Genomic DNA, 23132 nt, shown 5'->3' on the forward strand with positions numbered 1-23132 from the left:
CCAAAACGCTTCATACTTCCCTATCGACTCCAGGCTAAACTCCACTCATTTCACCCTGGCATTCAAGATCCTTCACCACCAGGCTCCGAAACCTCTCCTTCTTAACCTTACCTTGAACTTCTCTTTATCCACTACTTAGTTCCTTAGTCTGTTACATGCATAGCCTCTGGAACACTCCTCCTCTTTTCCATCTCCACATTTTTCTTTACATTATTCCAATGCCAGTCATATTTGTGGTATCTATTTCCTTATTCCTTGGAGTCTTTCCTTATTGGCTTATGCTTCTGTGTCTTCATCATCATTGCCCAGTGCCCAGTCTGGCTCTCAGGGCAAGTTTATTGGCTGGAATTAACTTGGATTAGAAAACATTTTTCCATGCGGGGTGGCCGAAGGACACATTGGTTAAAAGCACAGATTCTGCAGCTAGCCACTCCGGGTGTGAGCCCTAGCTTTGCCACTTACTTGCGGGGTGACCCCAAGTGAGCTCCTTAAACTCCCTGGGACAGTTTTTTCATCTGTAGAGGGGGAAAAAATAATAGCCCCTACCTCACTCGTGTCAGGAGGGTTACATGACTGATTTTTATGAAGTGCGCACTTCAGCATCTGACACACAGCTATTCACCTAGGTAGTGCCTATTCATTCTTTGAGGTGCCCTTTTATTTCTTCCTCCTTCATGAATATTAATTCTATTTTCCATGTATAAAGCACTTCAGAGTTTACAAAGACCTTTCATATGTGTTTTCACATTTAATCATCACAGTAATATGTGAGGTAGGTGCTGCTATCCCCAGAGAGTTGGGGTGACAGGTAAAAGCAGGGGGCGGGGTGGGGGGTGGTGGTGACAGGAACTCAGAGCTTCTGCTTCTCTGGCCCGAGGGTGTTCAGACACAGCATCTTGCTCCCAGCCTGGATCAGTGCGATTTACTGGCATCGCACACTCCTGTAGGAGGCTTGGTGCTTGCAGTTTACCTCTGCTGCAGATTGTTCTGTGACTTTTTGCTCCATCTTTGTGTGCAAACCTTCTTCACTGCAGGACACCAAATAAATGTAACAGCAGAACAAAACAATCAAGTGAGAAGGGATCTTGGACATCATTAAGTCCCATCCCCGGCCCCTCAAACCATTTTATAAGTGAGAACACTGAGTTCCAGGAAAGGAAATTATTTTTCTAAAAACCCACTAGTGTACTCGCTCCTCAAGATAGGGTCATATTCAGGCACTGGAGAAATAGGGCAAGACTCTGGCTTTCAGGAAAAACATAGTCTAATAAACTCTGTCCTACACATCTTATTATCTCAAATGTCTAACTCAGTGCCTAACACACATAATAGGTGCACTATAAATGCCCCCCAAATAAATGAACAAATGAATAGGTGATAGATGAATGTCACTACCCAGTCACTGACTGAGCTATCCCTAGACCCTGGGCTCCCGGCTATCACCAAGGGCTCCCCACTGCTCCTTCCTTCTGCCTCCCCTACCCAGATTCACTTTATGGACCAATAGCAACAGACTTAAGACCTGCCCTGTGCTAGGTCAGTGCTGCCTAAAATGTTCCCGTGTCTTTGCTGTACAAACAGAAACCAGTATGTGATGCACATCAGCTTATGATGGATACCTTAACATGCTTCACATTTTTCCTAATTTTGCTCGTTTCATAGAATGTCCAAGCTGGCAGGTGCCTTGGAGATAATCAGGCTCAGTAATTCCTTTATGGGAGAGATAAAAAATCAAGAGTCAGAGGGGAAGATTGAGTAGCTCATAGTCACACATCACGTCAGCAGCCCAGACTAAACTTGCATGCAAGTTTCCTGGCGTCCAGTGAAGACATTCTTCCCATGCCCTATATTGCTGGATTTGGCATTGAGCCAGCAGACTGCACTAGCGCAAACTTCTCAAGAGCACAGGTTCCATATGACTTACCTTTCTGTCTTGCACTGTTGGCTGTTGGCATAGTGTTTGGCACTTTACAGAAACTCCTTCCCTGCTCAGCACTGTGGAGTTCTCAAAGAGCTTTCATGCTTATCATGAGTCCCATTTTACAGAGTAGGGAGCCGCAGGTGGCCCAAAGGGACTAAGGACTCAAGGCCTCAGAGACGTGGTAGTAGAACTTGAACCTCAATCTGCTGACAACAAGTCCATGCTACTCCCCACCCTCAACACTGCATAACAGTCCAATAACTATTTGATGACCAAGTGAATGAATAATGGCAGGATGGGTGAATAAATGAAAGACTGACAAACATAGGAATCAATCACTTACTCTTGAGAATCAGATTTTAGGAAAATAATTAACTCCAGAGCCTTATTCTGCTTGGATCCATGATGACCTGTTTCAGCTCTGTTGCCTGTGTTTCCTTCTACTGGACACCTGACACGTGTGTTTAAGGAAAAGGAGAAAACAAAGAACTCCAAAAATCTGTGTTCTTTAAGAGACACATGTCTCTGATGTTATTATATCCAGTTTGGATGATAAAAAAGAGATCATGAAGAAAGAACTTCAAACGACCCAAATATTACCATCCAGAGATTATACCAGTAGTTAGTATTTTATTGAACATCCATCCTTTTTTAGTCTTTTTTTGTCAAAGCATATATATAATTTGTTTAATGGTTCATACTGAATAAATTGCTTAGTAATCTGTCTTTGGTATTTCATAATAAGTCACAAATATCTAGTTGGGCCATAAGTGGATCAAGAAGGAGAATGAGCCTAATATTTAGACAACATTTGATCTATTAACATATAGATGTTGAGATCCCCAAACACTGCTTTCTAATGACTGTTTCAAGAGTCCAGTGAAACCATTTTACCAACCCCTGAGCTTTTCTGTGTCTAAGATGGCCATGGCTGTACCATTGTTAAGACATAGAGTAATTAAAAGAGTTCAGAGTAATACTTTTCAATTTGCTAATCTCTTTTATCCACACACATACACACACTCATGCACACTGGCACACACTGTTACAAGTCAATCAGCGTGTTCAGTAGGCAAAGAAGGAGACATCACACATCTCCTACATTCCTTATAACAACCCTAGAAGAGAAGCAAGGCTCGTGTCATTATTTTAAAGATGAAGAAATTGAGCACCAGGAGGATTACGCATACATGCCTTGGATTTTGTTTTGTTTTTTAAATAACATCTGAAGAAATAAAATAAGTAAGCCAAAAACGAGCCAGTGTTCAAAGAGGAGTTCTGATGGTTGAAGATGAGTAGAAGGTTTTATCCGTTCATGGCATGATGGAGACTTGAGCCCATCTTTGGTCTTCCACTCCAGCCTACTCTATCACGCCACACGGCCTTCCTGACTTAAGACACATTCAAAGTTTGGTGATTTTAGTTCATTTCCTGGGATAGATATACACACATGAACCCGCCCCGACTCCAAGAGCACGAGTGCTGACCGTGCATTCTGTGGCCTCTCCAGATGGGCTGACGGCCTGTCAGGTCCGTAAATGAGGTTTAATTTGATTAACGTGGGCCACTGGTCAGGACAGCCTCCCCCGCTCAGTGAGGCGCGGGCCACCCGGCACGGCTGGCTGGAGAGTCAGAGAGTGGTTGTGATTCATTTCTGCCCCAGGCACCCACCTGGCCGGCCTGGTGCAAGGGCGATGGGACCAGGGGAAAGTGACAGGCTGCAGGCACCCTGCCTTGTGAGCTGGGCCTTGGGAGTAATAGCGAGAAGAGGGGTGAGAGTAGCAGCTGCTGAGGTTGATATTTATATTTGACTCTCTGTGTTCAAGGCAGGAAGTGAAACCGAGGTTGTGCTGAAATACTTTCCTTCCCCCACACCGCTGCCCACGGGTGGCTCCAAAGGGGTGACATGGGGAGAACCTGAGCAGGGTAAGCCCAAGTGTGTGTGGAGACACGCCAGGCCCCAGGCCAGTCACTGGGATGTCACTGCCGAGGCTCTATCTACTGACCCCAGGGGCTCCTGTCTCTGAGGACACTCAGCCTTCATGCCCTCCTCCGTCCTCCCAGTTCCCTCTCATGATGGGGAGAGCCCTAATGTTGCTCTGAAGCTTCGCAGGAATGCTGTGAGGGTACAGAGATAGTATCTGTAAAATGCAGGGCCAACCATGCATCTCTGCAGAATTAGCATTAAGCTCTTTGTTGCTTTTCTGTGACTATTTCCAACACCGTCATCCATGGTTTCTGCGGACGGTTGTTCCCTGACTTTTCTACCTGCCTCAAGTCAACTTTCTGCATCGCTCCTCTCCTTGCCTTTCAAGCATTAGTATCTATTCACACTGCCTCAGGCTTCAGACCCTATCTCCGTACCAGTGCCCACCTTCCCTCTTGCTTAAGCCCAGGCTTAGAAATGCTATTCTTACTTGTCTACAATAAAAAGGTATTTTGATCTAGAGGGCATGCCTTCTAAAGAGCTTTTCCTATTCTGCTTCCAACCCTAGTACTGGGGACTATTTGCATCATGGTGGGGGGATTCGCAGTAAAAAAAAAAAAAAAAAAAAAAGTGAGAGAGACCTTAAAAATAATCTAGCTCTCTGCTTGTCAATGGGTGAAGGGCCAGCAGTAGCAGTGGCACCTAGGAGCTTGTTCGAATCTGAGGACCCATTCCAGATGCACAGAATCAGAATCTGCATTCTCACAAGATCTCTGGATGATTCACATGAACGTTACACTTTGAGAAACACTGCCTTGGTCCAAGATGCTCATTAGCAGATGGAGAAAATAAGGGCTTAAAGAGGGAGCTAGACCTGCCCAAGGTCATGCAGCAGGAGAACACCATCGGGATGGAACTCGGCAGACTCTATAGTTCAAGCCTCTTCTACATGAGGCCTTCACAGTCTCGGGCCAGCATTGTGAAACAAGCAAGGCAATATCTACCCCCTTTTCATTTTTACTCAATTTCATTAATGGGTATTTTTGCAATTTATTTGACAAATAGAAAATCAATACAAATGGTTTTCCCATACCCCCTTTGACCTGTTGCCTGGTCTCAGTTGCCATTCTAGTTGCCAACTTCCACGGAGCCTCTATGCTTAATTAGGGGTGTTCAGAATTTATTTGGAGGAGAGCCTCAGAATGCTGGTGAGGAAAAGGAATTGCATTATCAGATGTTTCCACGACCCCGGCATTTCTCTTTAAGGACTTTGCCACAAAGAACTATGCGTGATGGCATGTTTTGAATCACAGAATGACAGCACTGGAAGGGACATTAGATATCATTTCATCCAACTCCTTCAAGTTCTGAGCCATAGAGAAAAATGACTTTCTCAAGTTTATCCAACAAATCAGTAGCATATTTGGATCAAGAGTTCAAATCTCTTGCCTCTCAAGTCAAGGCTCCATGCTATGTGGCTCCTCCCCACCACCTACCAACTAAATGGAATGGGCAGCCTAACTAAACAAATCAGATGGTTTTTAACCCCAGAATTCTGAAGTAAGTCATGGGTGGAAATGTGGAGCTCTTGTTCAGACTGTACATCCTCTCATAAATGGTCACTGACCCAGAGGGAATGTCATACTGCCAATAGGCTTTCCATCCCTGTGAGGAGTTGCCTGGGAATCACAAGATGTTGAATCTGACTGTCATGTTTGGAATCCAGGATTCTAGGATCATGGAAATGTAGGAAACATTTTACCCCATAAGCTATTATGGGGTAAAAAACAAACAAACAAACAAACAAACAGAAATACGTTTACCAATCAACATTCTCTTAAGAGATTGGGACTAAGCACTTGATAGAATGAGCACTGGGTGTTATATGCAACTAATTAATCACTGAACTCTATCTCTAAAACTAATAATACACTATATGTTAATTGAATTTAAATAAAAATTTAAAAAGGATTAGGGCTAGGATCTAAGGAGGGAACTCTTGAAACACAGTGCTTTCCATTTTCTTCATAGATTCAAGATGTCTGTGGCTGGACTTTCACATTGAAGATCAGCTTGATTCCAGAATTGGTTGGCATGGTACTACATCATTTTTGACAAGGATCATAGAAAATAATACGATACTATTGTTATATCCTCCTTAGATAGAGAGTATTATTAACTAAGGGGTCTCCAGAAAGTAGAAACCACGGATTGGGTTTTCCTTCATCCATGTTTTAATTAAAGACATGGAAAAAGGGACACTAAGTAGGGAAACCTCCACTTTTATAAATGTCACTGAACATTTCTAGTTATCATGGTGCCTCCTTTTCAGACCTTACTGGTTTCATCATTAGTATTTTGTCAGATGCTCAAGGTGCCCCTGTGAGATATGCAGAGAAAGGTCTACTGCCCCTATTTGATTTTTTTAAGGATTTCATTTATTTATTTGAGAGAGAGAGAGAGCACAAGCAGGGGGAGCACAAGAGGGAGAAGCATGGGGCTTCATCCCAGGACCCTGAGATCATGACTTGAGCCAAAGGCAGACCCTTAACCAACTGAGCCACCCAGGCACACTCCATTGTTCCTCTTTGAGACCAGGAACCCAAGCCTCAGAGAGCGGAGTGTTTAATCAAAGCTTTCATCATTTCAATCCCAGTTGGACTTTAAATCTAATGCTCTTTCCACTACATGGTATTGCTTCGAGGTAAAGAAACAGCACAAAAAAACAATAGCTTCTACTATCTGCCCACTCCTTCAGAAGTTGCAAAACATTTGGATAACTCTGTGATTTGGGGAGGAACACAATTAATTGTTAAGAATGTGGTGTGTGACCCCCAGGGGCTATCTTAGATGCTGTGCATGGTTGTTTCGTTGAACTATGGCAATGATTCTTTGAAGTGGGTGTTTTATTTTCTCTATCTATATTAGGAAACCAAGCAAGATTAAGCCACTCATCCACAGTCAGAGAGCTAGAAACTGATGAAGCTAGGATCAAATCCTGAGTGGATTTGAGTTCAAAGCCTGTGTTTTCAGGTCAAGTATTTCTATTATCTCAGTGTTACAGTAGAGGAAATGGACTTAGAGATGTTAATGACCCGAAATCATAGAGCTAATAAGTCACTGAGAAAGAATACAAACTGGAGTCCCTTGATTTTAAATCTCAGGACATAGAGCACTCAGGAGAATACCAAAAAGTCACAACAAAGCTTAAGTTTGGGCAAATACAAAGCACTGCTCTTGAGTATAAACTATACTCGTCTCTATAGAATGATAGACTCGGTGTATCACAATTCAGGAAATGCATTTAGGTTTATTACCTTTCACTTACATAACCAGGTACTGAACATACTTTCTTGAGTCTCTTAGCAATTTTTTAAAGTATCGTTTTCCTCTTTTTTGCAAAGGAAATGACTTGTCCAGGGTCACACATAGTAAGTGGCAGGGCAGAAACTGAGATCAGCTCTGACTGAACTCTGGGAGCTGCTGCTGCTGAGGTGCTGGTGGGAATGTTGGGTCTCACCAGAGTGAGTATGGTAATCAGATGGAAAGGCCTTATCCCCCGTTCAAATGAAAGCAGTGTGTGGGCTCAGGAGAAATGTAGTGGTTCTATTCGTGGACCTTCAAGAAGAACTCAGTGGAATTGGGGGAAGCAGGGGAAAGACAAAGAATTATTCAAATCATCAATATGACAGAGCTTGTTGGTATAAGGATAGACAACAAGATTAGATTTTCTTAATCAAAAAAAGGGAAGACTTGGGCAGCCCCAGTGTCTCAGCCGTTTAGCACCACCTTCAGCCCAGGGCATGATCCTGGAGACCCGGGATCAAGTCCCACGTCGGGCTCCCTGCATGCAGCCTGCTTCTCTTGCTGCCTCTCTCTCTCTCTCTCTCTCTCTCTCTCTGTCTCATGAATAAATAATAAAATAAAATATAAAAAAAAAATAGAAGACCGGAGAGATTTGACAATAACTTGATAGAATGGAGCTATGTGCTTAACCAGCAAATCTCAGAAAAACAGAACTTTCCCAGCCTCCCTTACCCCATCGTTTAAAGGAAATAAAAAGAAGTATTACATTACATAGTAGAGAGCAAACTTTTGAACCAAGAGATAGTAACTGTTTGGGGGTGCAGAGGCACAAAAGGGTTTAAGAAAGAATTATTTGGTTGCCATAAACACTCATAAATTACTCATGGGTTTATTAAAGACATGTGAGATCTTAGAGTCACCTGACCCAAACTGCTACCTCATGGATATGCACTTGCTCACTTCTAGTGATCAAGAGCTCACTCCCTCAGGGCAAATCATTCCAGCTATTGACAGCTTTGCACAACAAAATGGTCTTTCTTAGTTTTTTTATTATTATTTTTGTTAAGATTGCATTTATTTATTCATGAGAGACACAGAGAGAGAGAGACAGAGACATAGAGGGAGAGGCAGGCTCCTTGCAGGGAGCCCGATGTGGGACTTGATCCCGAGACCGGGATCATGCCCTGAGCCAAAGGCAGACGCTCAACCTCTGAGCCACCCAGGCATCCCTCTTTTCTTAGGTTTAAATAATACTTCCTTCTGTTTATTATATCCGCATTGGCTCTATCTCTGCCTTTGAGATTTCACACAATAAATCTGAAGAGTCTTCCTTTTTACACCCCTTCAGGTATTTACATCCTGCTCTGAACTCCTGGAGTGAAGAGCCACATTTAAATACCTCAATTAGTGGTTGAAGTCAATGTCATGAGCAGAGAGATCATATTTAGCCAACAACTATTTTAGGGCGATTTTCAAAATTCTGAAAAAAGAATATACTGTGGCATGTCCAGCTGTGAGAAGGCTAAAGGAACAAGTACTGGCTGGAAATTAGGAGACCTAGGTTCTAGTTGGGTTCTGCGACTTTTTATATAAAGACTGTGTTACTGTATCTGCTACCAATTAGCAGGTGGATATTAGAGGGCAGAGACCACACTTTTCTAGACGACAATTTTCTCTCTCTCCCTTCTCTCCCCCCACCCTCTCTTAACATCCCCCTCCTTCTCTTTCCTTCAGTCATTTTTAATTGCCTCTTAGATATCTTTATTTTCATACCAAACGGACAATTTATACTCAGTAAGTCCAACACCAAATTTACCCTCTTCCCCCCCCCATGCACCCTGTTTCCCAGCTATATTGAGGTATAATTGACATATAGTATTGTGTAAGTTTGAGGTGCTGACTCCGTACACTTATATATCACAAAGTGATTACCACCATAGCGTAAGCTAACACCTGTTGTCACGTCACATAATTATCATTCCTTTTTTGTGGGGAGGACATTTAAGATCTAGTCTCTTAGCAACTTTCAAGTATATAATACAGTATTAACTATAATCACTATGCTGTACAGTAGATCTTCAGAACTTACTTGTTTTAGAACTGGAAGTTTATACTCTGACCAACACCTCCCCTTTTCTCCCATCCCCCAAACTCCAGTCTCTGTTTTTATGAATTGGCACTTTTAAAAGATTGCACATACAACTGAGATCATACAGTATTTGTCCTTCCGTGTCTGACTTATTTTCCTTAGCATAATGCCCTCAAGGTCATTCCATGTTGTCACAAATGGCAAGATTTCTTTCTTTCTTCTGGCTGAAAAATACTCCATTGTATATAAATACTACATTGTCTTTATTCATCTGTTGATGGGCACTTAGGGTGCTTCCATGTCTCTGCTGTTGTGGATAATGGACCACAGTTCTCTTAACTGTAGGATTAAAGAGGTTGAACAAAACGCTGTTTATTCTCCTTTGTGTCTACAATTCTCTGGCTTGAACTTAATTAACCAGTGGTGGTGATTCTGACACCCAAATCCACTTCTGAAACTCCCTTCAACATACCGTCCTTGGAAAGGAGTTTTACCAGTTACCCTTCAGATGAACCAATACAATTGGGTAGAAATTTCGTTGACCATGATTATTAGTCACTAACTCCCCCACCCCCATTCCCTGTGAAAGTAGGTTCATCTAAGGACAGAGCAGATTTCATCAGAATTTTGTTCATTTTCAGCTAAGCTGCTTACTGATAGCCAGAGGCAAGTTAATGAGTAGAAAGCAAGCAATGAAGGAACAGTTTGAAATTTAGTTTCAGATCTTGAACCTGATCCATGGGACAAGGACCATTTGATAGACATTTTGGGGGGGTCAGTGACCCGGATATTGACCCTATATCTGTGGAAATTACATGAGCGAGGTTTCTTGTCTATGAAAAACCGTAGAACATTGAAACATAGCAGATCCCCAGACATTTGTGCTCAAGAAGGTCACACTAGCTAAGGAGCGGTGCTGGAAAGCACTTAGGTTTCCAGAGATTTCCAAGGTCTCCCAGCTGGCTAATGGCTCCACTAAAACTAGAACAGCTCCTCTCGCACCTGAGGTTGTGAGAGTTCTGACTTTGTAATTTATTAAGCAGCTACTACCTGCCAGGCACTGTGCTAAGCTTATGAACACATGCTATCCCATTTAATCTTTATTAGAGTTTATATAATACAAATTCTGAGGGAACAGGGACTTCAGCTGTCTCGGGCATGATTTTATCTCACTCTCAAGAGCATCACCTGGCATGTAATAGAAGCTCAAAAAATATCTGTTCAATGAATTTATTTTTTAAAGATTGTATTTATTTATTCATGAGAGACACGGAGAGGGGAAGAGCCACAGGCAGAGGGAGGAGCAGGCTCCAGGCAGGGAGCCTAATGTGGGACTCGATCCTGGGACTCCAGGATCACACCCTGAGCTGAAGGCAGGCGCTCAACCGCTGAGCCACCCAAGCGTCCCCTGTTCAATGAATTTAAATAGGCAAATTAATAAAGTAGATTTTAATATCCCCATCTTAAAGATAAAGAAATTGAGACTCAAAGAGATAAATTGACTTGATGATAAAAATTTTAAAAAGTGTTTGGAAACAGCAGAGCTGGAGATTGCAACCAGGCTTTCTGATGTCAAGGTTAGCGCTCTTAGTAGAGCATAGCTGTCTCCCAGCTTAATCACCTTAAAAACCTAAAATAAAACTGGGGTTAATCTCTTTGAAATACAAGGGCACCTGGGTGGCTTAGTTGGTTAAACATTTGCCTTTGGCTAAGGTCATGATCTTGAGGTCCTGGGATCAAGACCCGCATTGGGCTCTCTGCTCAGCGGGGAGTCTGCTTCTCCCTTTCCCTCTGTGTTCTCCCCCCACCTTAAATAAATAAATTAAAAAAAAAAAAACTTAAAAAACATCTCTTGAAAACAAAGTTAAATTTGTGGAACAAGCATACATTTCTTAATGCTCATCTTTTTGCCATTCAAATCCTTCACACGTAAAAGATGACTGTAAGTTTTCTGCCCTCAAAAGCAACATTAGAGAGATTTAAAAGATCTCACTAAACTTAAAAAAACAAAGCCAGGTTGCCCAATTCATGGAAACTGTGAATGTCTCTCTTATGGAGGACATAGTTCCCCCAGAATTGTTCCTGTGGCCCCAGCAGAATATTGGCTCGGACAATGAGCAGAATAAAGACAGAAGCTGACCTGAAAGATGAGCTGGTCAGGAACAAGGGCCAGCATGTCCCATGGGGGTACCCAGGGGTACCCAGGCAGTCTTCACCCACATGGGTCCTTTTTTTCCACCTCCATCTTGCAAGGGGATAGGAAGCAGCACTGGCCCTCAAGTCAGGAGACGTGTTCTGGCCAACGTCCCAATAGTCACTGACTATGGGACCGTGGATAAGCCCATTCCTCCCCTGACTTTAGTTCCCCCACATTAAGAGAAAGGAGTTAGCCAACATGACACCAGGTCCCTTTCCTCTCTGACAATCTCTCATCACGTTATTCCCTCTTTTCTTCCGTACTTAGGCACGAGCAGCACACTGGTAGCTCAGAGTGGCTTTGGGGACTCCCCACCACTGCCGCTGCTAGAGCATTCTAGCAGTGCAGCTGTTCTGCTGACCGCTCCCATTTACCTATGCAGATGAGGCTATGAATAAACACAGTCTGCCAAAAGTAAAAAGGTCCTCATTTTTCACATTCTCTTCAGCCTTTCACTTTCCTTAGGCCAAGAGTGGCTAAAGTGAGACTCCCTTTCCAATCTGACCTCCCTCCCTTAGGGACTCAATCCTGCCTTCCACCTACAACAGGTAGACTCAGTTTGAATAAGGAGGAAGTGCTTTCCATTTGCCAATAGGGTTTTCCTTTTCACAGTTTTATTTAGCCTTCCTGCTCACCATAGACACACACACACACACGCACACACACACACACACAACTGTGGGGCTTTTTTTAGTTATTCTAAGACCTAAACACTGATCATTCAGTACCCATTGGTCTTGGAAAAGACAGACCAGCCTTGCTCCCTAACTCAGCATTGTAGTCCCCTGTTCCCTGACCCAGTCAGGTTTGCCTGCCTTGCACAACCTCCCGGCTTTAACACCTTGTCACACACAACTTCTGGAGACCAATAAGAACCTGGCTCATTCTGGAAGCCTCTGCTTCACGAATGTGTTCTCCAAAGCATCTTCTGCATCCCTGTCTTTGCTTCTCCCTTCCCTAACTTAAAATTACCTGTTGCCTCTTCTAGAGGGCCATGGCACATGTTATACACATTCTTACACACATGCACACATTTGACAAGGTTCTCTGTCACGATTATTTGCTACCATGCCATCTTTTACCAAGTAGACTGTGAACTTTTAGGGAGCAAGAATTGTATCTTGCCCACGTTAATATTCTTCACTGGACTGACTCAAGGTAAATACTAACATGTGAATGAATTCAATAACTCTTGATGGTCAGTAGTGTGTTAAGCAGTTTTCTTTCCATGTTTCTACTGTGGGGAAGACATATGAGGCCATTTAAGGGTTAATTGGAAGCCTTATGATTCATCTGGTCCCACCCTAAGATGCTTCGTCCAGCTTCTGTTGACTCCTCCTGTTACCAGGCATAAAACAAACACTGTTGTTTCCCTCGTTCCTATTTTCCTGGTCCCCTGGGTTGCGCTCCTGTACCAGGCTCTTTTCTTTCTGGTTCACCTTTCTTTGAGTATATTTATTTGCATTTCCCTCACCACAACACCATCAGTTTAGCTTGGTTTAATGGTGGACCCTATTTGAAGCTTAGAAGCTGGAGCTCTTCTGTCTCCTGTCCCAGCAAGCAATCATTCGCTTCTGTCTTTATTAATTCATCAAATAACTAAAAAGCAGCCAAGACACTGAGGAATACAAACTTGAAAATGATCCCTTTCCCCGACTGCAAGGTGATCTCAGTCTAGGAGGGGAGATAAGACACGCAAAGAAATCATTAGAATACCAGGTAGACGGTAATAACAGAGGAGTCCAGCCCATCAGGTATGATATACGCTCAGGCGTGAGGGGTCACTCCAGTGGGAGAGGGGAAAGGGCAGGACCAGGAAAGACGTCCTAGGGGGAAGTAGCATTGAAGTGGTCCTGAAAGAATGAAGGGGGATTTGCACTCCCAGGGGTAGTTAAGCAGAGGGGGATAAAAAAACCACACCACCACACCAGCAGAGCCCGGAGATGGAAAAGTACAGGAGCAGGCAGTGTGAGTAGTTCACTCATCTGCAGCGCCACATGCTCAGGTGGAGACGTATGGCTCAACAGGTAGGTGAGATCCCTGTGGGGGTGGAACAGAGCAGGAGAGACGGGAGCAGGGCGACGGGTTGAGAGGCGTTTGCAACCTTCTGGGTGAGAAGCGAGAGGGTGGTGGCAGTGAACGAGGAGGGAAAGAATGGGAGTGAGAAATATTTCAACAGAGATGCTTAAATGCCTCCAAATCTCCTTGACTAATTCTCCTCAATAACTCATACACCCATTTTCATGGCAGACGTCATAAGACCTTCCCCACCCCCTCTTTGGAAGCTTATCTTTTTATCTTCCAGGTGCATGACTTTCTGCCCAATTACTTGTCTTCAACCCATCAGAGCAGGTCAACCGTGCAGCCCAGTAGTCTCACTGTCACACTTGGCCTATGTTGCTCCTGTGCATGTCTCGTCCTCTGCGTACTCTGAGAATAATTGCGCTAAGTCTCCCGTGGCCTCCCGTGGATGTTCAGTCAGACATTGAGACCCCGACAAGGGCTATAGCTCGGGATGAGGGAGGATGTGCAGAGGGGTAAAATGCAGCCCTTAGAGGACTCAGCTTCTCTATATCCCTCTCCTAGGAGAAGACTGAGTGAGGACTAAGATGTCAGAGCCTGGGCAAGGAAGTGAGATTGGGTGGAACCAAGAGAGACTCATTTGGGCCCGGGGAACCTACCCAGGTGTGTCTCTACCTCTGGTCCTGGGAGCTGCTGGCAGAGAAAACCAGGACTGGAAATGCAAAGGCACTGCTTTGTCTCTATGAGCAAATTGACCTTGAGTCTCTTTCTCTTTCTGAGCCTCAGATTTGTTGTCTATAAAAGAGGAATTATGACATTCACCTTATTTGCCCCCATCGAGCTGTTGGTGAAGCTAGAATAAGGTAAGTGAGTATGGAACCACTATGAATATGTAAATTCTCATTCACATTCTCATTCACATTCAACTCTGATCCCATTCATTAGGACAGGTAGAGATAGAGAGAAAAAAAAAATACAGATGCCCAGAAAGGATGGCTGCGGGGTACTGTTTTCCACATCAGATCTAAGATGACTGGCCATATGAAGCATCTAGATCAGTCTCCTCCTTGGGCAAATGAAGAAATGAAGAAACCAAAGCACAAAGGGAAAGACTGAATGGTCTATGGTCTCAAGGTGAGTCAGATGATGAACCCAGATCTTGAGGATCACAAGCCAGACCTTCTTCCACTCCACATCCCTGATTCTCCAAACTGAAGCCAGAGTGGAAACCACTGGCCTGGAGACTGGGCTTGCTTAACCTCTACATTACTGGTAAAAAGTTCCATAATCGGAACTAAGGAAGAATTCAGTGTGGATTGGATCAGACCCCATTTCTATGAAAAATTATGTTTAAAATCTTAGATAGTCATTTCCTAAGGTCCAGGGCATTCATGTCCTCAAAAGAAAGACTCAGATCCAAATGTGGGATTGCCTATTGCCCTTCTTGCTTTTCCTCGGGCATCAGTGGTCTCCATAGGAGAAGAAAGGTTGATTCCCCCTACTTGCTAGCAGCTGACAAGTATCAGGGGCTTTGAGGTGCCAATTCTCCAATAAATATTTACATACACCATACCTTATTTGGTCCTCATAACAACCCAACCCTAGGTGGGAAATAATCTCAGTATCCTCACTTTCAGGTCAAATAAAAAAGAACCTGAAACTCAGATAAGTCAAGTGTCTTTAGTCATCAGCGAGTGTCAGGTTCGTGTAGAGCCTTTTTAAACCACAGGGATACTATTCATCAGGGAGCTGCCTCCTCTGCTCCATATCCTTTTTGCATGGCTCCTGCTAAGTATTAGAACTGTGCAATGCTCCTTTCACTCAGGAAAGTCTATGAAATACACACTGTCTCTCTGCTTCATCCTCCAGCTCATAGGTTCTGTCTTCCTCTTCATCACCGCATGAGCATTTTCTGACGATGGCACTGTGCTGGAACCAGGGGGACTGACACACACCCTTTCCTTTGAGATTTTGAAGGCTGGCAAAGGTGAGGGTGGGGGGAGACACACAGTCAGACAGCTCTAATCAAAGAAGGACAGTTGTGTTGCCAGAGAAAGACACAGATGTGTATCTGGTGGTGTAGAGACAGGAGGGTAGAGAAGGGCACATGTCACATAACTAGGGGAACCATGGGTTCAGGGAAGGTCAAAAGGGATAGACAGTCTGGGCTGAGGGTAGGATGCAGGATGAAGAGGGGCTAGAGTTCAAGCCAGGAAGTCTGGGACTGATGTTCATAGGACTCTAAGGGACTTCTTTCTTCTGAGAGTTTACCAGTTCCAGATCAGCCCAGATGTGGTTGGAACCCATTTGTGGGGAACCTCAGTTTCTCCTTCTGTACAATGGAAGCCATGAATGTTGCCTATAAGGGACCTGTGTGAGGGTGGGGCGGGGGGAAGTAATAGCAGAATGCATTGATATCCTCTAGGGTAGGGTGGAAAGGAAATGCAAATCACAGATATTTATAATTGCAGCAAACTGAAACCCAAAAGATATTGCTGTGGGTCGCCAAGCATTCCCGCTGGAAATCCTGAAAACCTGCTACCTTGAGGCTGTGCCCAGATCCCAGCTGGAAGTAGACTTATCTCTTCTCAGCTCCTGCCAGGCTGTTCCTCATACAACAAACACGAAGTTCCCTGCATAATTCTACCTACAGAGGAGGAAGCTCCGCACCCTTCTGTCTTCTCTTTTCAAAGAACTAAGCTGAGCCCTAAACTCTCAGCTCATGGCAAGCTACTGTTTTGTCCTTAGTGCCTTCAAGGCAGCCATGTCAAGGCTAGATCCCCAGAGCTGAGAGCTGCCGACTTGGGAAATATTGTGAGGTTCCACTGGTCTCCTGACATGGCCACTGATTTATGGAGCATCTTCTGTGGCAGGCTTGTGCTAGACCTCCAAAGAGCTCAGGGGAATGGCAGGAGGGCAAGGGTCAGGCCTTGGAAGGAGAGGTGGAGAACAGAGTCTTAATCTCAGCACAATTTCCTTTTCTACCAAAGGGAGGGAAAGATCACATTGATTTCGACCTTTTTCTTCTTTCACAAACATCAGCAGACCCCTTTTTTACATGTTACCTTTTTTGGGACCCCGTATATATAGCCAGAGAACACCTATGGGTGACCTCCTCAGGCTTTTCAGAGGGACTGTAAAATAGTGCTTCTCAGACTTTAATGTCCACGTGAATCTTTGGTGGATCTGGTGAAAATGCAGATTTGACTTAGAAGTCTGGGGTAGGACCCTGTTGACGTTGATGCTGGTAATCCATGGACCATACTGGAAATAGCAAAGGTCTAGAACTCTAAGAATTGGTTGCAAAACCACTGATCTGACATTGAGACATTGAGTCTCCCCATACCTTACCCCGGGAAATCTTAAACCAAAGCTTCTAGATTAGATTCTCCTTCTCTGGATTGAACTCCGCTTCTGCAATCAACTCCAAATCAAGATTTTAGGATTACCTCCTCCTTACTTCCCTCTGGCTCTGGGTGCCTACCATCTCTACAAGGCAGTCTGGGATCATTCCTGAGAGGTGTGGCCATGAGGAAGAGTTCTAAGCCATATCATTCTAACAGAGAAGTACAAAGGGTTAAGGTAAATCCTCTCCAACCCACCCACCACCTTAATACACAGAGGGATCAAGTCAGAGTTCCCACTGGCTCTTGAAAAGGATGGCCTGTGACAGCCCCTTTCTCCCTGCCCTCTCATAACCCCAGCAGATGAACGATGGAAGTCATTTTCCTCACACAGTCCCTGCCCCTTAGGCCCAGCCCCCTTGGGACTGAGATGCTCCCACTGAAGTCAAAGGTATTTTTAGCTCTGCTCATGTGGGACCATGCTTGGCCAATCCTCCCTGGACCTCAATCTTGGATTCCAAAAATGCCAGCTCTTCTAATCCAGGAGGCACAGAGGCGACAGAGAAATCTGAGTGCATTGGAAAATGAAGCACATGGCCTTTTGAGGATTTTGTCCATATGCTGGCATATGATAAAAACAACAACAGTAACACCTAATGTTCAGAAAGCCACTTCCACTGGCAATTGCCTCATTGATCTTCCCAAGAGGCTTATGGGAATGATAAGGCAAACATGATTCTTATTATATGTTAAGGAAGGGCCAAGTGACCTGGCATGATGACAAAGCTGGTAAGTAGCAACATTGGGTCTTCAGTCTCTGGGTCCAAACTCAGTGCCCTTTACAGGACCCCCATACAAATCCAAACTTTTGCTTCTCCTGCTAGCTTTGTTTGGTTTTCTGATTAAATATTGTGAGGAGCAATATCTGCAGACTTTCATGTTGAAAGCTTGTAGTCAGAAGTGCTTTATAAAAAATGGAAGACTGGAAGCAAGGAAGATTGAGACGTGTCGTATCAGTCACAGTCCTGGAATGAAGCAGAGGACATGCTCAAGAGAGGGTGACCAAAGACAGATTAATTAAAGCATAATTTATACAGGTGTGGGCAGGGTTAGGGAAAACCAAGAGATGGTGATGCACACTGGGGCTAACAACACCTGGCAGCTGCTACCGGTCTCCCATCTGAAAGGACAAAGGGAGAGGCGGTTCCCAGAATCCAGCAGCCATGCTGGGAAGCTGCAGGAGAGGCCTACCAATAGGAGCTATGGCCTTTGGGAGTAACATGTAGTCACTGCTAACATATAGCCAGCAGAGAGGGGGATATGGAAAGACAGATCCTCACTTCTCGCTCTTCCTACCCTCTGATCACCTAATTAGTGAGTCCAACCAGAAGCCAGAGAGCATGGGAACCTACTGATCTCCACAAGGTCAGCCTCCCAAAGACAGGGGATAGAGAAGGAGGAGGATGGATTTGGAAGGTCAAATAGAGAACACCAGGCACGCAGCTACTATAGGCAAGAAATTGGTTTCGATGAGGGTGGAAGAAGGGCGGAGTCTGAGAGGTTAGATTTTGAGGAGGCAACAATAGCCAGGTCCTCCCAGAGTAGAGTTACCCCAGAGCCCAACAGTCACTCCCTCGGACCAATCTGGCCCTGAGTCTCAAGGGAGCGCGCGCACACACACACACACACACACACACACACACACAGCAGACTAATAGCTCCCAAGAGGCCCCATTCAGCCCCACAGGAAGGGTTGGTGGCCATCAAACCTGGGTTTAACTCCCAGTTCCTCCATTTTGCTTTGTGTGACCCCAGGCAGTACATTTAATGTCTCTGAGTCTCTGTGCCTTGCCTGCAACGCAAGTGCTGCCTGTCCCAGGACAGGTCAGCACCTCACACACTGAGAAGCCATGTAAGGTAAGGATGTGAGAATGTGGTAAGAACACCACGTGAGGCAATCATGTAAGAATGCTGTGGAGTCCAAATGGCCTGGACCACCCATGCTTCATTCGCGCTCTATAAAACCCAGCTCCTAATACCTGGACTTGAGACAGGTTAAAGCCAAAGAAGCCCCAGAATCACTGTGTCAACTTTCTGCCATATTAAAAGAAGAAGTGAGAAAGAGGTGGCACAGTTGTTGGCAGAGATGGGACCACAAGGTGTCCTCTTGCGGCCTTGTGGTGCGCCCCCACTGTCCTTTCCCCTCACACACGAGAGTCAGTGAGACAAAGGATGAGGAAATATCTTGTCAATTGTACCAGTGGTGGTGTTCATTACAGTTAATAGCAATCTTTCCCTTATAAACCTGTCCCAGTCTGGAAAAGTCCCATCATTTACCATGTCTTCCAGGACACTAGAAAGTGTGATTAGTTGCCCAGGGTAAAGCACATGAATACCCAAGAGCACACCATCAGGGGTGTTCATCTGAGTAAAGATAAATGACACTTAGCAGAGGATGGGATCCAGAGGGCACAGGTAAGGCGTGATGGGCAGCAGGTGGCACAAAAGAACAGAGCTTGATATGCTCCCTACAAAGAAAGGAAAGCTCCGGTGGGGACCTGAGAAGGGACATAAGAGTCCCAACCCCAACTGGGTAGAGGGGAAGTTAGGGAGAGGAGGAAAGCCCAGCCCTGAGCAGCTGAGGGGCTCCCCAAGTCATCCCTGACAGCAAGAAGAAGAGGGCCCCACTCTCAAGACCCTTCTAAAGCAGGCAGACCCTGTTGGGCAGGCTTCAGTAGACAACTCCATCCGTGGAGAGTTTGTTACAGAGTGATCACATGCCACATCGTGGCTTTTAATCCAGAAGCCATTGGCGCCTGGCTGGTGCAGTGGGTTAAGCACCTGACTCTTGGTTTCAGCTCAGGTCATGATCTCAGGGACATGAGACCAAGGTCTGCATCAGGCTCCATGCTCAGCACGGAGTCTACTTAGAGTTTCTCTCTTCCTCTCTCTCTGCTGCTCCCGCTTGCTCTCTCACACTCTCACTCTCTCTCTCAAATAAATAAATCTTTAAAAGAAATTTTACAAATTATTATTATTTTATTTTATTTATCTTTTTACGAATTAAATAAAAACCAAAATCTTAACTCCTAGTGAAGATCTCTAGCTTTCAGAATGTCTGGACCAGCTCACACCCCACGGAGCTGATTCAATTCTGCTTCTCTCATATTACCCATCTCTTCAACTGCTCCTCTGCTCCACCACTTTCAACTCTTCTTCTATACATCCTTTTAATAAATATTAATTGAGCACCTACTGTGGGTCAGGCACAGTGCTTATCACCGAGGATTATAATGAGGAACCCTATCTGTGGGGAACTGACCATCCAGACTTTGCTGAAACAAATGTGGGAGCAGAGACTGGCTCAGTCGAGAGTCCTGTGCTGAACAAAGCCCTCCACTGCTCCTAGAAGGACCATAGTTAGCACAAATATTCAAAATAGTATATCCAGAGAGGCTGACCCTCTCTCCGTAAGGACAAGGGTAGTATAGGTTTGTGTCTCAGAACATGGGAGATGGTTGAACTCCCCAAGAACAGTTCCCAGCTCCACAGCCCAGTGTATGACCTTGGGTAACTTAGGCTGTCTGTCTGAGACTCCTCTTCCTCCTCTGGGTAATGACAGTAATCATAGTGCCTCCCTCATGGAACCACAATGAAAATCAGGGTAATAGGACTCAAGCTCTGAGAACAGTTCCCAGCATGGCAGGCACTCAATAGTCACCCTTACAGGTGACTCGAGGCCAAGGGGGGACCGTGATTCACTGAATGCCTCTCGCCTAGTTAAGAGCAGATGCAGGGTTGGAACCCAGGTGCCCCGGTACCAGGCCAGTGTTCTTTCCACTACATCTACTACCTTCCCAGCACGGAATCCACACATGAATTTAGCTATATCCCATTTGAATGTTTAAACAAACTAGGAAATTTGAGCTTGTATTTCCATACAGAGCCTTTCTTATTTGGGCCACTAGAAAGATTATATTTCTTCCACTCAAGTAACCCCATTGCCAACAGCCAATCATCTGCCTCACCCTCCTTGCTAAGGAAACTGAAGCCTCTGACTCCATGGCCAGCACTTAGGGCCAAGTCTTTCCTGTCGGCCACATCTCGCTGAATCACTGTACCCTTGCAGTCCAAATCTTCATGGTTACTTCCCCATCTCACTTCTTTGCTTCGATTGAGCACTGTTTTCACAATCCCACTGGGTAGAAGTGGCAAACAGGTGCGATATCTGCGAGTCCCTGTGTGAAGATCTGGGGCCCCGCAGTGGGTCGGTAGATCCACCCAATTCACAGTCAGGGTGGTGGCAAGCCAATGCCCAAACTCAGTGAAATTAACAGACGTAGGGGATTTGTGTCACAACAGCCCACTAATAACTCACAGCCCAAGCCCTAACCACTTGCTGATTCCACTGAATCACAAAGTGTTAGAGCCTGGTGCAACTTTAGAAATGATTTGCTCTGATCTCCCTTTCTCTTGTGGGCGTGCCTGAGTCTTAACTTGGAAATTAGAATAAAAAGTAACCAGATGTTGAGGTGCAGAGTTTGGACCTGGGAGCCAAACTACCGAGGCTCAGTTCTGGTTCTAGCCTCTACCGGAGGCCTTGGCCAACCTACTTCACATCACTGTGCCTCATTTTCTCATCAGTAAAATGGACCAAACGTACTTACCTTACAGGACTGTTATGAGAACTGAATAAGTTAATAACTTACAAAGTGCTTAGAATAGTGCCTGGCACAGATGTTTCTATAATTAATACACTAAGAAGACAGGACCTTCCGTGAGTCTCAATCAGTTATACTCCCACTCTGGGCACTGTCAGATTGAATTAAAGAGTCTCTAGGAGCCCCTTTATTTTTCTACGGTGGTGATGGCATTCCGTGCTGGGATAGGTGGATCTGGAAATCTCATCCTGTGCCGCTCTTAGATGACAAAACAGCTCTTGGGAAGCACTAAGGAGAACATGGTTGCAGAGGTGTAACTCACCTGGCTGAGGCAAGGATCCCTGTGGCTTTAGCCAAAGTCATTGCAGGAAGCTTCTTAGGAACTGGGAATGGAGACTGTGCCCACTTGCAGTCTCAACAGGGCTTAGGTCAGAAATCACTGTGCTGGTCATTGCCGGCTCTTCACGGCCTGCCCTCCACCTTGTGTCTCTGTGATCCACCTGCCGTTTGATCTCTTGATGGTGAGTGGGGACTCAGAATCCTCTCTTTGTTTCCACTCAGGCATTCTCCTTCAGAGCCGGATTCCATTAAAAGAACTCTGTGATTCATTTGGTTCTGCTGCTTTGAGGGGTTGGGAGCAGAGACAAGAGAGTGATGGAGAAAGGGTACGAGTTGGATGTGTACAAAAGGCCTGAATTTGGAGGATGCTCTGCTCAATGTGGATGAGGAAAGAGTGCCAGTCACTGCACTGGTGCCTGTCATGGACCTGAGCGACAGGAAAGCATCCCAGATGCCTGCAGCACCTCAGAGGATCACAGGCTGTCTTCAGACACCTTATTCTCTGTTTACTATGCCTTGATGGTGACAGCAGGGAAATTATGGACAGGTGTTCAGGCTCAAGTTGCTCCTCTCCCCCTCACCACCCCCCACCCCGACATCCCTAACTCCCATCCTATAGCCGAGTCTCTCAGCCCAACCACTGGCTGTCATCCCACCTGCACTTGCTGCTAAGTTGAAGCCAGCTTCTCATTGTGCCATTGTCCTGCTCAGATTCTCCATCTCTCTGCAGCCTCCAGGACAAGGTCAAGCTCCTCACTGGCCCTAAGTCCCAATCATCTTAACCCCGTAGCTGCCCTGTCCAAACAAAACTATGCAGTGCTTTGCCACTCCAAGCTGTCATTGTTTATCCTATAGTAAGAATATCTCACCCTCCTACCTGAGTATGGTTTCTACAATGGGCTCTAATCTTCTATTAGCTGGGTGGCCTTGGGAAAGTTATTTAACCTCTCTAAGCCTCATGTTCTTTATCTACAAAATGATGCTATCTAAGAGGTACGGGCTTTCATGAAGAGGAACTATGATACTATTCAAGGGTTTAACACAGTACCTTGAACATGGTAAGAGCTCAGTTAAAGTTGGTTATAATAGTAACCATAGTAACAAAGATGATGGGCACGATTGTTCTCTATCTCAAGTCATCACAGCCTTCTGTGAGCTCCCAACTGAGTGCCACTTCTCCTTCATTTGAAGTCTTTCTGAATGTGTGACCATCTTCATATTCTGCATGGTGTTGTAGTGGTTTTCCCTATCTCTCCTTTTGGAAGCAGGAGCTATGACTGACCTCTGGATCCTTTGTCATGTCTAAAAATGGATCCTGGTATTTAG

The 23132-nt window shown here is 45.0% G+C and overlaps 1 long non-coding RNA gene across 1 annotated transcript; it reads right to left on the reverse strand.

Moving 5' to 3' along the window:
* Positions 1 to 728: 728 nt before the first annotated feature.
* Positions 729 to 22029, reverse strand: LOC100687261. The gene is made up of 3 exons (XR_005383879.1): positions 21790 to 22029; positions 1620 to 1710; positions 729 to 1028 (listed from the first exon to the last, which is right to left on the reverse strand). It is a non-coding gene; the product is annotated as an uncharacterized LOC100687261 (long non-coding RNA).
* Between the last annotated feature and the right edge of the window lie 1103 nt (positions 22030 to 23132).

Source organism: Canis lupus, chromosome 34 (assembly GCF_011100685.1).
Source record: "Canis lupus familiaris isolate Mischka breed German Shepherd chromosome 34, alternate assembly UU_Cfam_GSD_1.0, whole genome shotgun sequence".
In the NCBI taxonomy this organism is placed as follows: domain Eukaryota; kingdom Metazoa; phylum Chordata; class Mammalia; order Carnivora; family Canidae; genus Canis; species Canis lupus.